This window comes from Charadrius vociferus, unplaced genomic scaffold, assembly GCF_000708025.1.
Source record: "Charadrius vociferus isolate BGI_N301 unplaced genomic scaffold, ASM70802v2 scaffold858, whole genome shotgun sequence".
In the NCBI taxonomy this organism is placed as follows: domain Eukaryota; kingdom Metazoa; phylum Chordata; class Aves; order Charadriiformes; family Charadriidae; genus Charadrius; species Charadrius vociferus.
Genome location: NW_009649724.1, coordinates 1,436,316 through 1,447,064, shown reverse-complemented (window position 1 = coordinate 1,447,064; position 10,749 = coordinate 1,436,316). Strand labels below are relative to the sequence as shown.

The 10,749-nt window shown below is 51.2% G+C and overlaps 1 protein-coding gene across 1 annotated transcript in view; it reads right to left on the bottom strand.

Annotated features, from left to right (window-relative positions):
- Window positions 1–10,749, bottom strand: part of IGSF9B (immunoglobulin superfamily, member 9B) — a 118,545-nt gene that overhangs the window by 9,413 nt on the left and 98,383 nt on the right. The gene's annotated exons all lie outside the window — the stretch shown is intronic.

The following is a 10,749-nucleotide window of genomic DNA, read 5'->3' as shown; positions in this document are numbered from 1 at the left end:
CAAAGAAGTTGCAAACTTTTGATTTTTAAAGCGAGCGCTCCCAACTCATCGGTCGGATACCGACAACACTTTTATCGACCCTTTCACAAGTGCCACCAAGTTTGCTGCCGCTCCGCTAAATCTATTCTGACTTCATTAGCAAAAGGGACATTAAAAAAGCGGAAACCTTCAGATTTCCTGTGTTTTGCTGGCTCCCTCCTCTGGCACTTGGAAATATTTTTATTTTGTAATGGGTTTTGCCATGAAGTAAACGGAAATACGTCCGGCATCCTCCTTGGACCTGCTCTTTGAGACAAGCAAGTCTTGCTCTGACTCATCAGAGAATCTGTTTTTCAAAGCTTCTTTTTCTGCCCGTGATACACTAATTTAAAGGAAAAGGAGAATTCGCCAGAAATATTACCCTTGCTACTGCCTAATATTAAAAAAGGAGTCAAACAGACTTTAGGAAAAGCAATGGCAAGCAGAATAAGCAGCACCTGAGCTCATCCACAGCGTATTGCTTAAAACAACCCAAAAGGAAGATGCAAGAACCCTACAGCTGACTCCTCGGGTCTTTCCTACCCAGGGAGAGTTTCTCCCTGACTATCATGAAGAAGACATCACCTTAAGTCTGCGAGCCCCAGGGCTTATCTTTCCCAAAGGCAGAAGCCCCCGGCCGGGGCCATGGCAAGCGCAGGAGGCTGCGGCGCTGTGTCCCATCCCTCCTGCGCAGCCCGGGGCCGGGCAGCAGACAGAGCACTCTGCACTGGGCTTAGATTTTGTGACTTTTTTTTTTTTTTTTTTTTTTTAAAAAAAAATAACCCCATTTTTCTAGGGTTCCCATCCCTCCTGCGCAGCCCGGGGCCGGGCAGCAGACAGAGCACTCTGCACTGGGCTTAGATTTTGTGACTTTTTTTTTTTTTTTTTTGGTTTGAAATAAAGATACGACCATTTTCTATGGAGGTGTGGCACCGTTTTCCCAAAGGTTTTGGTGCCAGGCATAGATTTCTGCTTCCAGTTACATCTTATTTATTTCTTAGCTCATTATTAAGCATTAATACCTCGGGTTTGTATGCATTTAATATTCTTCCCAGCGCTTCAGTTTTTCGTTTGAAAGGGACACTTCAAGGGCTTTTTAAACATTATTTTGTTATTGTTCACGAAACACTTCTGATGGAAAACAGCATTTCCATTCTGTTTTAAAACTTGTAAACAACCTTTCCCCTTTATAAAGAAATAAAATATGTTTATCCATCTACCAAATCCTAGCAAGCGGAGAGCTACAGGGAGCCTGTTAACTCCGGGAGCTCAGGGTGGTAGGTGTTCAAAAATAATAAATAGTAATGCTTGCTTCTCCATCTTTCCTCTAAAGTTTCAAGGACTCTCGACGCCACCGCCCAACTCAAGCATGCAAAACCAGGCAGCCAGCTTCAAGCCGCCGTGCTGCCAAGCCTGCTGGTTTTATTTTGCAGTCAGAGAAGCCAAAAGACCTGGGACCCACCTCGCTTCACCCCCGGCTTTCCTGCTTACACCAGAAAAAGCCGCTCGGGTCAACCAGCACCAGCCGGGAGGACCAGGAGGGACCCTCCTTTCCATGCATTTCCCCTTTTCCAGGGGAAAGCCCCATGCTTTGCAAAAGAGAGCTGGGAAATCTGCACCACGGTCAGGGCACCTGTATAAAAACAAGTTCTTTATTAAGGCATGAGCTTAATTTAGGGAGATACATCCTTCTTGGGTGCACGCTGCCCCCAAATAACCTAATTGAGGGTTCTCTGCTATGAGAGACATAATCTAAGCAGATCCCATACCACCAGCAGAAGCAAGCTCCGGTCCCCAAAGGAATTAGGGGGTCTCATAGCGAGCACATTATCTTCTGGCCGTGGTCCTCTCCTTTCCCCAGAGGAAAATCTGAGCCAGCCCTCTGGAGCGGGGGTGGAGAAGGAGAAGTTCAAAGCGAGAGGAGGGAAGCTGTGACCAGCGCGGGGAGGAACGCTGCCACTCCGAGGCACTGCAAAATCACTAGACGCCCTCAAGCGCTGCTCCCTCCTTCCCCTGGAACACGGCACTTCACATCTGGAGAGTTACTTCTGCACATCAGTCATTACCCACGCTCATCTGGAATACCCAGCCAGCTACAAGCTACATAAATATTGACAGGGCACATTATTAAATAAATAGGTCCGCTTAAGCATTCAATATTGACCACTTTGAGAAGGTAAAACAACAAGGCCTGGGGGACAGGGGGTTTCATCCAGTCCCAAATTGGATAAGCACGGATGCAACCGATGCACTGGATACGGCCCTTTGCTCGCGTCCTGAACACCAGCTGGGAGACGAGGAAGAAAAGGAACAGAAAGGAAAGCCCCGGAGAGACAAAGAGGCAAAATCCTTGCATGGGAACAATGCCTTGACAAGACATTTGTTTTTCTGGTTCTGTTCCCTTCTGGTCAAGTAACTTGAAAATTCAATAGCGTGCATGGAGAACTGGGGCAAGGGAGGAGCAGAAAGGCAATGTGTTCCTCTAGGGACGATCAATCACAGAAGGAAGGCTGCCAAATCACCCTCGAGCTGCCCAAGTGTGTTAGTGGATGGGATTAGAGAGCTCCTTCTGGGGATCAAAGAAAATCTCTCCCCCAGGAGCACGCTGCCTTCAACTCCCAAAGTCCCAGAGGACTCCTTTTGCAGCAGCTCCCGCAAATATTTTCTTTGGGGGTCACAATCCCCCGAGTCTCATTAAGGATCTTGAAAGAAAACACGACTTAATTTGAGGGAACCACACTTCATCCAGTTTCGAGTCAAAATTACTCGCAGATGCCAATGTTGCGTTACTTGGATGCAAGGCTTGGGTCTCAATTTCCAACGCCCCCTTGCCCAAAAGGTATACACTGGTGCATCACCACCACCCCTACCCTGTAATTAAATCAGAAATTATCATTCAGAGTTTCAGCTCCTGCGCGGCCAATAGCGTTCATCTCTCTGATATCAGCCCATGAAAAAATAATAACTACAACCGGAGCTTGCTGGAGAAAATCAGCTCTACAAGTCGTCTGGTTTAGATCACAAGAGATCAAAACCAAGAGTGGCAGTAGCCTTGCAGCTCATGGCCCCCGGTAATAGGAACTCACCTATTTCATGAACTCAGAAAGCAATTCAAAGGAGAATCATTCTTTATAATTGTTTTTCAACTTCTCCTCCAGCTGGAGGAATAATGACTGCACAATTCTCCTAACAACATGATCATAATCTATCAGTTCTATGAACTATAGAATGAACCCAAAGAGATAATTGGTGCAGGCACTGAATGATAAACATGTCAAGATTATGATTTCTTTGCTTAAAAATGAAACGAAGATATGATTGGAAATGCCATGCTTGGGGAGTATGAGCAATATTCCCATGCTCCATCATCTAAATTAGTTTATAATTTGCATACCCTTGTATTTTTAGGCATTGTTCGAAGGCAGGGGAGCTGTAAAACATTAAGATCCAAACATCATCAGACTTTGTCCTTCAACAGCACCTTCCCAGTCAAGATCTCGACGTGCGTCAGAAAGTCCCGTTGTCCCCACAAGCAGATGCAGCCGCAGGAGGGTTTATCACCTCCTTCCCGTGGGGGTTTACAACCCCAGAGATTTCCTGTCGGCACAAGGTTTGTACCCGCGCCAACCGCAAGCCCAGCAGCCAGGAATTCTAGTGTCGCGCATTTCTGACGCTCCCAGAAGGACGACAAACCCAGGCTGACATTCGACTCGGAGCAAAACCTAAACCACAGCAAAATTCACCTGATTTCCCATTTCGTTCCAAGCGCTGTTTTTGCAGCCCTCTGAGCTTAGCAGACCGCGGTGCCTCACTGGGTTAAGCGTGAGACAAAAACACCGACAAACCCAAACCGTATTCACATGCTGAAGTGGTCTCTGCCTCTGCTTCTTCAGCTGCACCCTCCTTCATTTATCAGCAGCAGCACAAGTGAAGAAAAGGAGGGGGAAAAAGACAGAAATAACCCACTGCCCAAAAGCTGCTGCAAAAATTCAAGGGTGTGTTTATTCTCCCAGTGTCTGGGGAGGGGATATTTGGGAAGAGCCATGGGTCCAATTCACGCCCTTGTCCGGTGCACAGATGCCCTGCGTCCCGTGAAAGCCCCCGTCTCCACCTGCCCACAGCATCCTCTGCAGCCCACGGGGACTCCCTGGAGAGCACTGGGTGGAAAGAGAGACCACTGAAGCGTGAAAGAGCGACTAACAGGTCCCTCTGCTCCTGCCTGTGTCTGGCACTGCTCGGAACCCCCCTGGGGCTCCCTGCGAGCGTGGGGGGCAGAAGACACAGCCAGCCTCGCCGCTCGCTCCATATGGCTCCCATTAGCCTGTTGCTCGGACGGCACCGACAGCACACGGCAAAAGCCAGCTGCCGGCAAGCAGTACTTGGAGGCAACAATTCACCCAGGCAGATCTTAGAATCATAGAATTATTTTGGTTGGAAGAGACCTTTAAGACCCTGGGGCAGGTTGCCCCGAGAAGCTGTGGCTGCCCCATCCCTGGAGGTGTTCAAGGCCAGGTTGGACGGGGCTTGGAGCAACCTGGGCTGGGGGGAGGTGTCCCTGCCCAGGGCAGGGGGGTGGAACAAGATGGTCTTCAAGGTCTCTTCCAACCTAAACCATTCTGCGATTCTGTGATTCTAGGAGCATCAAGTCCAACCATCAACCTAACACTGCCAACTCCACCACTAAACCATGTCCCTCAGCACCACGTCTACCTGTCCTTTAAATACCTCCAGGGATGGTGACTCCACCACTTCCCTGGGCAGCCTCTTCCAATGCTTGATAACCCTTTCTGTGCAGAAATTTTTCCTAATATCCAATCTAACACCCCCCTGGCACAACTTGAGGCCATTTCATCTTACCCTATCACTTGTTACTTGGGAGAAGAGACTGACCCCCACCTCGCTCCAACCTCCTTTCAGGTAGTTGTAGAGAGCATTAAGGTCTCCCCTCAGCCCCCTTTCCTCTTGCTACGGGCCGGGCAAAGGGGACGGGGAGGAAGGAGAAAGGATCAAGGTGCTGCATCCTCCACCAGACCCAAAAGCACAGGGGGGCTTTGCTGCAGCCCCTCCAGCGGGTCCTCCCAAGAGCTTTGCAAACCACAGCGCAAGGACCAGAGCCTTCCCCAAAAAACCTAGGCAGAGCATCATGCACAGGAACAAGAGACGGGGATGAGAACGGCAGAAAGGGACATTTCTGCTCTTGGACAGACTCTGCAGGAGCCAGGAGAAAGTGGGGAAAACAGTGAAGGAAGCTAGAGAGATGAAAGCACCAATCCCATCCTTTCTCTGCTAAAATAGAAAGTCCCTTAAAGCAAGTCTACTGAATTAAAGAGGAAACCCTAGAGAGCCTCCATGCTCATGAACAAATTCAATTTGCTATCTCATTTTGAACTTAGAAAAGTCAACAAGAGGCGAAGCCTCGCAGCCTGCCTCCAGCCCCCACACAGGGCACCAGGCTCCTCGGGACAGGCCAGGCACAGCCCCGCTCACCAAACCCCGTGCCGCAGGAGTCGCTCACCAAACACACAGCCAGGACGGGGAAGGAATTTGCATTAAGTCTTCCTCCGGCATTCTTTTTTATCGCTTGTATTTACCCCCTCCCTTGCTTCGTGCTGCCTAATCCAGCATCGCAGAGGGGCAGGCACTGCTCCCTCACCCACCGCCTGCCAACAAAACAAATCCCCCTTTTAAATAAAAGCAAATTAAAATCCAGTTCGAACGGAGAGGCTGAACAGCAGCCCCCTGGCTGAATTTACCCACCACCTTTGCTTTCTATACGAGATACAGCCGCCAGCATCGCTTCTGTGGGACAGCAGCAGACACCGAGCAGAAGGGACAACCCTTGGGCAGCCGAGACCAAACTGATCTGATTGCATCCCTCCCTCCCTGAAACGCCGGCACTCAAGCCCTAGGAGCGGCATTAAAGGCTCTGTGATTTTTACGGCATTTTAATGCCTGCCGTGTCCCTCGTGTGTTGGGCACGCGGGCAGCACAGCCCTGCCGCAGCGCTCGGGAACCAGCGCCGAGGCGCACTAGAAACTCAAGCCAATTGAATTACGTGCTGCAAGTAATTTGTTCAAGAAGCACTGACATTCTTGTCAAACTATTCACAATTCCTTTTTTTTTTTTTTTTAATTTTTCCTTTTTTAAAAACTTCTGACTAGCTCTGTAGATCACTGGATAACATTCAGGAAACGATGGGGATGATTTTCTTTTCTTTCCCCATCATCGCCATCAAATGAAGTTATTTGCGAATACATCTGCTGGAACCCAAACCAAACCAAACATGACAAGTCTATTTTCACCGTCGGCGGGGCGAAGCTGCAGACGCCAAGGTACGCACAGCCCCGTGCGTCATGCCGGCAAGGCGCTTGCCAGAAGCACGGGGAGCAGGGTGGCCGCAGGGCGACTGCGAGAGGAGCTGGGGTGGGTTTTTACACCGGTCGCACAGTAATAGTCTAAGGACAGAAGGCTGAGCCTCCCCACTGCGGGGAAAGCCATAATACGCAGGGAAAAGGTGGCCGCCTTGATAAGATATAGGAGGGTTTGGAGTTGTATTATCCCAGTGCAACCTATTACTAAGTCATTAGCGGCAAAGTAATATTCTAGTAGTTAACAATTTGACTAATAAGCCTCTGTGGCAAAGGCAAAAGCTAAGACAAAAGGCACTGGGTGAACCGGCAATTTGTCCTGACGATAAATTCCTGAATCAGAGGCGACCACGTCGTGCTGCTGTGGGAAGCATCTCCTTCCCGGGGGGCGCAGGAGCTCCTGCCATCTACCCGCTCCTCGGCAGCAACCATTTATATCTGCACTGCAAACCCCCGCAGGGTACAAAAGATGAAATTCCTCGTTAAGCACATCCACAGAGCCCATGAAAACCCCCTACCACCTTCTCCCAGCCAAGCTGCAAGAGTCCTTCCCCCTCCCAGCCGTGGCTGGAGCTCCTTGCCGAAGAGCTGGTCCAAGAGCCGGCAAAGGCTCCCAGATTTCAAACTCCAGAGCCAAAGCCTGAGGTTTTGCGGGGTGGGGGGATGCAAAGCCAGCAGCAAGAGACACAGCCCGGGATGGGAAGCAGGAGCCAAACGCTCTGGTTCGTGCAGCCAGCGTGCTCATCATGGCCCCTTCTGATTTTTCAAGATTTAAAATCTTGATGCTTATGAAATCTCCTCCCAAGAGGACGCCTGGAATAAATTGTCATCTGATAATAGCTACCAGGTGGCGAGGGAAGAAAAAAAGCAGACATGCACAGAATGTTTTGACTTCAAACTCATGTGGATTGTCAGAGAGGGAGTGTATTTTGTGTCCCTTTCTCATCCCTGCCTCCCCCTCACCATTTTTACCCCTTCTGGATTTTTTTTTTTTTTTTTTTTTTCCTTTCTGAAGTGGAAAACCAACTCCCTGGGGCAGTGGCTGAGGGCTGGAGGCAGAGCCTCTGGTTGGGAACAAATCCCCATCACCCTTCAAAGGGCCAGGGGCAGCCAAGTTGGGGTCACCATGCCAGCGCCTCATCTCCTCGCTAATTAAGTGAGCAGATGAAGAAAGCCTCCACAGACATCGCTGCTCCTCTCGCCTTCTCCCATTGCCCCTACCCCCTGGCTTACCTGTCAGCCCCTTCTCGCTCCGGTCCTCACTCCCCATCATACCTGTAACCTTTCCCATTAACACCCATCCAGGCAGGGAAAACCCTTCCTAAGCTCAAAGCAGCTCCTTTTAAACAATTTGCCAGGAACCTGCCTCAGCTTCGGGCGAGGAGCAGCCGCAAAACTCCCTCCCGGTCCAGGATGACATTTCCAGGGCAGGGTAGCAAAGGGCATCCTTCTCACTGGCTTCAGAGGACAGAGAAAGGCAACGCCGCACCTCCCTGCCTGCATTTGGGGAATGCACAGCCCTTTCTTCCTATTCCAGGAGCTTGATGCTTGCTCTGCGCGAGCCCCGGAACACACACACACAGATTACATCTTGTTCTTAGCAGGAAGGGATATTGACTCGGAAAATATCAAAACCGCCTCTGAGCCCACAGCACCTCTTCTCACAAAACAAAAAAAAAAAAAAAAAAAAGCCAGTGGTTGAATCAAAGAAGAAAAGACATTTCACTACACAGATCATGCGAGGAAAATAGCTTCTGTAATAAGGAGGTCAGCATGGAGAGCAAGAAGGAACTTTTAAATGGCATCTTGAACTTTTAGAGGTCTTCGCAGCGATGCACATGGCCCGGGAGGGACTGCGGCAGCGGCGGGAGGTGTCAGGAGAGCAGAGCTGCTCGGCCACCCCGCGCGAGAGGGGACAACCAGCTGAAGATACCCAGAAGTTACAGCCAGGAGAGCATCAGCCGGTCATGACTGGCCAGACCTGCTCGGGTCCAGAAACCACGCAGGCATGTCCTGCGTGCACCGAGAGCCGACCCCCGCAGCGTTTCTGGTGGGTGCTGCTGGACCGGGTCAGGACAGCTTTTCGAGGTGCCCCAAGGTGGGTGTCGCATCCCCACCAGCGCTCCCCTGCTGCTCCCACCGCCCTGGGCAAATGCAGCATCCCCAAGCCAGCCCTGCCTCTGCCGCTCCACCTCAGCAGCTCAACTCCTGCTCCAGACACAACTTGAGGAAAAAGAAACCGGCCACAGGCAAGCACTAATGATGACTGCCAATATAATGACACACGCAATACAGTCAGCTCCATTGCAAATGTAATTGCAATCATAATGCAATCAATACCGATGGAAACACCATATTTATACAGGGCCTTTCATCACTCACATGTAATGCAGTCAGTGCCAGTGCAAATATGCCAGCATCTGAAATAAAATATTTGCCATACATCTCATGTATGTGCAGACCAAACACTGCATCCCAGAGAGCCTCGCGATGCTGAAGGCTTTGGGAAGGTTCTGGGCATCCTACAAACTCATTAAAAACAAAAAATAAAAACCCCAAGTCCAGTTATGCTTCGGGAAATAATAAAACTGTAAGTCACAGTTTCCACATTGCTCTCCCTGTCAGTTCTCTGCCCCATCATATCTCCACAGTCGGGCAGGCATTGACGTCCTGATGGGGAGAAAATGGGGAGAAACGCTCCCGTCTGCTGGCCGGGGCAGCCTCCAAATTCTCCACCCAAGCTCTGTCCCGGAGAGATACAGTCCTGCTTCTTCCAGCAATGCCTACGGGCCGAGCCTCACCGTTAGCTGCCAACATCCCTGTAGATGCCAGTGTGACTGGTCCCACTAAGGTGACAATGCCCAGGTGGCCGTGGACCCCATCACTGAAGGACTTTGCCCTTACATTTTGGAAAGCGCAGCGCTCCCGGAGCTCGTCCAACCGTACAGCCCGGGTGCACTGGGAGAGCAGAGAAAGCCTTCCTGCCCTCGCTCGCCATCCCATCTGCCCTCTGCATCTGATCCAAACAGTCCATCACGGGTCTTGACACATTTAATGTCTCAGTAAAGAAAAACACGATGCGTTGATGCTCCTGTAAAGCTCTGACAACTGACAGCCTAATGGCTCCTTATTTTTTCCCAGCTGCAGTTTAGAAAATGAAATAAATTTAGCTCCTTAAGCAGGCTGGCTGCTCCGTGAGTAACGTGTTTGCTGCGCTCCCAGGCACCGGTGCTGAGCTGCAGGACCAGGGACCAAGGCTGGCCAAGGGAAAGGACAGCACAAGGGGTGGAAGTGGACTGAAGTGTTGTTCGGTGCAAGTTTAGCCACCCAAAACCACCCGGTATGCCCCTTGCTCTCCTCCCCCTTTGCTGGACCTGAGTCAGGACCCAAAATTCCAGCTACGGGGGATGCTGCTGTCCTACCCTGGAAGCGGTGGATGGGGCAACAGGATTCCTCTCTGGTGACATCCACACCAGGAGAACCTGGTGCTCCTCAGCACATCAGACCTCTCCGGTGGGCACTAAAAGCCGGGAGACACAGTCGAAGCTTAGAAGTCCCCTTCTGCTGGGGGCTGCAGCGTATTAAGCAGCGCCGCTGTAATTAGGCTAAAGCACTGCGTGGCCACCGGGCTGGGAATGCATGATTGAAAGCCTTTCAGGAGGAAACGGCCAGGTCCTTGTGGAGCACGCACCAGCCATTACTCACCTGCAGCTCACCCAGATGAGCTAGTGCGCCTCAAGCCAGCAGACTGGAAACGCTTCCTCCGAAATATTCCTAAGGCCACGAGTGATGGAGGATGGACAGGGCTGGAGACGAAGCTCTCATCTCACCACAAAGCCTCTGGAGGGCAGGCAAGGAAGCTCGGGAGCGGGGATAGCACGTGGGGTCCAGCATCCGCTTCTCTTCTGCTGGGTGGTGGCAGCAGGTGCTGCTGTCCCCACCAGCCACCATCAGTGAGCTACGAGCACCAGTGAACACACACCCCATGGTTTGCAGGGTCACCACCAGCCCCCCTCCCCAGCCTGGAGGCTCAGGATGCTCTTTCTGAAAATCACAGCTCCCCACGGGAAGGGGGAGCAAAGGGACAGGATGGTTGCAAAGCCAACAGAGACCTACAGGAGGGTACAGGGACAAAAGTACCCACCCTGTCACTGTCAGTTCCTGGCTCACCGCCTCATAAACTCATCCGTACCAGCCTGGTACAGATATATACATCAGCGCCTGCAAACATCAGCACCGGCAACCAGACCATCTCCCACCGTCACCCAAACTCTGCTGCTCCCCCGCACAGCCCAACCGGCACACGGGGCGGGGGCTGCACACCCACAAGATCCTCGCACACCCACAAAATCCTCGCACACCC